Below are 4682 nucleotides of genomic sequence, written 5' to 3'. Positions count from 1 at the left end.
ACCATGGTATGCTATATTGTTATATACTGTCCACTTTTGTGATCCCAACAATGTCGAATCTTACACATAATTTATTGGAATAGTTTTTTCATACAGGTCATCTAAACAGACTCCAATGACTACTTTCACTAATCGTTCTGAAACAGTTATGTTGTATGAATCATTGAAAATTGTGCATGACTTGCCATAATGATTGACCACACTCAAAATCATGTGGCTAAGATTCATCAAAATCACATAATATATTATCTAGCAAGATAATAGCAGTTGTATTGTTGAAATACATATGGGTTATATGAAGAGCAACACTAGAATGAAAGTTACTCATAATTTTTTTACCCCATGAATTATTCCAAAGTGAGCAGATAATTTGCCCAAAAATATTGTTAACATCTAACAAATATTTCACATTGTCAATAGCAACTTCTATATTCCATAATCATTTCCCTAGAATTGGTACGAGACAATCCTAAAATTTGCAAATTTCAGTAGGGAGTAAAGTACCAAATTATAACACGTTCACAATCCTCATGCATATATTGTACTCTTTTCCATCCATGCTTTTCCCTGATGGTTTCTCATTTAGGTTTTTAATGAGACAATACAAATACAAGCGTTGACATATGTCATATCACTTTCTCCTTATATTTTTCTCACTGGGGTTTTAAAGAGTTTTCAATGGCATATCATTTTGTGCTCTTTTCGTTTATGAGTTTTTCTCTTAGGGTTTCTCATAATGGTTTTAGTAAGGCAATGTCTACGATCATATATCATACTTCCTAATTTTCGTCCTTGATTTTTTAAAGTAAATACACGGAACATATTTATTGTTCTTTACACTCACCAATGAGTTTTCTCTATTTTCAAAGGTTTTCTCGCATGAGTTATCAAGAGAAAATAATCATTATATGTTCTATCATTTGCTCCTTATTTTTCCCACAAGGTTTAAATGAGTTTTCACAATATATCAAATACTATTCTCCTCATATTTCCACTGGATTTTTAAAGAAAATTTTCTCAAGATGAAGATGATGATCCTTCTTTCCAGCAAACAGAAGATGACGATGAACATTCTCGAAGGCAAACACATACAAGGAGGAGTATTTATCAAGATGATGCATATTCATAAAGATAAGCATTGATTAGCAGGAGTGTTAGGAATTAATTAATCGTGTTAGTTAAAGGGTTAATCCGTGCTATGCCAGTTGCCACTTTTGACAATTGCCTCCTTTGTAACCGTGGTCACTTGCGTAGGTATGTATAAATTGCAAGATTTATATATCCAATTTTATATCCTGTTGTAACAATGGAATCAAGTAAACAAAACACCACTCACTGTTTTGAGTCGGTTAACGCCTTCATACTCAAGTTTGTTTTTTCCAAATAAGCTAATGACCTCCTCCCTTGCACGGTCCTGCCACTCTGGATGCATAGTTAGTACGATCATTGTCCATGTGAGCAGTATTGATGTTGTTTCTGTCCTAGCAAGATATAACAACTTGCATTCCTCCATGACCTCTTTAATGGTCATTCTTGAGATGGATTGGCCATTGTCATCCGAGATCCTCATGTTTGACTCAAGCATCAAGCCGAGCAAGTCATCATTGGTATTTTCTACTTCTTGCATAGCTTGCATTCTTTTTTCAATTAGACCATGTAGAATGGATTCAATTTCATTATTAATTTGACGCATCCTTCTATTGTTTTTGGTCGGCAAGGACCTGTTAATACCCCAATAAATTATTAGCGCACACTGCTGAACAACAGTACTAAATCAATCATATTGCACATTTACAAATCACAGAATAATTTACTCTCATTACTTAAAATAGAGGACCTCAGATCGATAAAACATGATCTCCGGTGTTACTCTAAATCAGTACTACGGTCTTTATTAATGCTGGTTTTATACTAGATATGCATATTGTCCCATTAGTTCTCTTCTGGTAGGAAAATCGAATCTTGAAACTTACTAGTACTACTAGGTGTTGACTTACAAGTAACCGGGAAGCACAATCTTCTTTGGCCTGGCGACAATGAGTTCAACTTGCTCGGATTGCAGCTGGAAAACCCTGGCACCTTCAAGGTAGTTACTGCCAAATGCGGTGCGAGAAATGACATCTCCAGTGAGTCTTTGGAGCTCCGGGAAGACATCCAACTCATAGCTACCGTCTGAACCAAGGGATCACGTCCATCTATCGACACGCTCTTGGCAGCATGTAGACAAGGCTGGCATCATGAGCTGCAAATTCAATTTGATGATGTGCGCTTGGAGGATCAGTCACACACTTAATACAAGTTTGAAAGAAAACGAATGCTTACTTAATTCGCAAGCCAATGCTTGAACACTTCATACGAAACAACTACAAATACCTTGAGCTTCTCGAGATGGAATGCGGGGTTAAGGATCCTTCTATGATTGACCCATTTCTCGCCGTCGTAAGCCGCTAGTCCTCCGGCAAGAAGCCTAGACAGAGCTGGAAACTTTAGCTTCTCGAAGTGGCCGAACTTGTTCGACAACACTTCCTTGGCTAAGTCAGGGTCGCTGATGGTGACCTTGGGGAACACACTCAATGAAGATATACATGTCTTTTCATGCTCCTGGACAAGGTCATGGAGGAACGGCGGGAAGAGTGGGGCTATGTTGTGACAGCGCAGAGGCATTGACCTCGATCGTGCCTCCTTGTTCCGCCGCCCGTAGTCGATGAGATCTCCGACGAGGAAGCGGTAAGGCGTGCCGCAGAGACCCTGGGCACGCAAGGCACGCTCAAGCCACCACAGGCGCCACCATAGCAAATCTACCAACTGGCTAGCCTCCCATAGAAGCACAAAGCCGAGGGTACCGCATACCAGGGAGCTCCATGGCACTGAAGCTGGACTCATCAGCACACTGAGGATCATTCTCTCTCTTGACAAGTGAGGGAAGAAAGGCCAGTTGCCAGTGCAAGGGGACTGGTTTGATTGAATCGGTATGCTAGAGATGGTCACGCTATATAGAGATGTCCCTTTTGTTTAAGAGATGTTCTTGCACTATTTATTTAATATCAAAGGTTGTGGCCCATCTGATCAATGCCCTTGCTCCTAAGGAACTTGGTAGATAAGGAACTACGGTTGAAGATTCGATTGACAGGTGATTAGTTAATTTACGGTTTGATTAGTACTACTGACCACTAGTAACAATATGTGATCAAAGTTTTACATCGAATAATTCAACATAGGACATTTGTAATGCCCGGACGTCAGTCCTCTAGCGCGTGCACGTGACTTTCTTTCCACCGATTTCCGTCCACATGATGCATTCCATACAACCAACTGATAAAAGAGTAGAGGTGGTCGTAGCATTACTTGATGGTTCAATTGCTGCTATTTTATGTCTCTAGATTTTAATCATATAACCTTTGATCATTGTAATAGAGAGAGTAATCAGATAGCTCATGAACTAGCTAGGCTAGCTAGATTTTCTCCTTTGATTTCTTGGCTGGAATTTGCGCCTGATGCGGTTACTCCCTTGATTGTAAACAATGCCACCATTGCTATGAGTGAATAAAGGAGGAGGTGATCGTAAAAAAACTGATAAAGGAGCTCATCTAAGAAAATGATATAACCGTGAGCCCCTCCAGTGCCGTTTCTTCGCTTGGCTAGCTCAGCGCAACAGGTGCTGGACCTCAGACCGTCTTGCTCGGCGATGCCTTGATCACATGGAGGCGTGCCCCTTATGCGATCAAGAGGAGGAGACAATTGGGCACCTTCTGGTGGATTGTGTGTTTGCGCGGCAGGTATGGAACGCGGTTGGTCTTGGCCTTGGGCAGGCAACATGGGCACCAGCAAGGGGGATCGCTCTCTGAATGGTGCCATGACATGAACGATGCAGGCCAGAGCACGAGGGACGCGCACGCGATGGCCATCCTCGTGATGTGGGAGCTATGGAAGCACCGAAACGCTATTGTGTTTGATGGGTGCACACCTTCGGTACAGCGAATACTTGCCAGGATTGAAGTTGAGAGCAGAGCATGGAAGATGGCTGGGATCCGCAAGGGCGATGTGTCCATTGGGGAAGTGCTAGGGTGGGTGAGAGCGAGAATGTAACTCATAGGGTTTCGCTGTGGAGTGGGGCGGCGTAGCCGTAGAGTTGAGTTCATATAATTTGTAACGCCAACATGGAGGGGCTCTTTCTCCATTCTCCCTCTTTAATAGAAACTATGCACGCTCGTGCATATTCGAGAAAAAAAGAAAAATATAAAATACCAGATGGTAGGCGTACAGAAAGGGAAAACCTAAAATTACCAAGACCACACAGAGAAATAAACAAAAAGGAATGAATCAATTTCTTAAGGATTGTTTACTTGTTTATTTATTACATTTTTGTTCAATCGAAAAAAGATATTTTATGAAGTTTTTCCAAAAAAAGTTTATAAAATTTGGCTTAGTTTATATAAAAATATGAACATATACAGTAACAAACATAGGATGCGAAAATATATTTGATGGTGAATCTAATGTTGGGGCAGACTAACCCTCCTCGGCGTCACACGCCGAGCAGCCTCCCGACGACACAAACACCGGGCAAAAATAGAGGAAGGAGACACCATGATTTTTTCCGGCGACGAATGCCGCGGCGCACCAACACGTGTATCTTGGCTTTATTCCTCACAAAGACTGTCTTAAACACATACATAGAGGTA

General features: G+C 41.1%; 1 pseudogene; it reads right to left on the bottom strand.

Moving 5' to 3' along the window:
* Positions 1 to 1312: 1312 nt before the first annotated feature.
* Positions 1313 to 2901, bottom strand: LOC125537794 (cytochrome P450 CYP72A616 pseudogene; annotated as a pseudogene).
* Between the last annotated feature and the right edge of the window lie 1781 nt (positions 2902 to 4682).

Source organism: Triticum urartu, chromosome 2A, assembly GCF_056163025.1.
Source record: "Triticum urartu cultivar PI428250 chromosome 2A, HENAU_Tu73, whole genome shotgun sequence".
NCBI classification, from domain to species: Eukaryota; Viridiplantae; Streptophyta; class Magnoliopsida; order Poales; family Poaceae; genus Triticum; species Triticum urartu.
The sequence above is the reverse complement of the archived record's forward strand: the minus strand, read 5'-3'. Positions and strand labels throughout refer to the sequence as shown.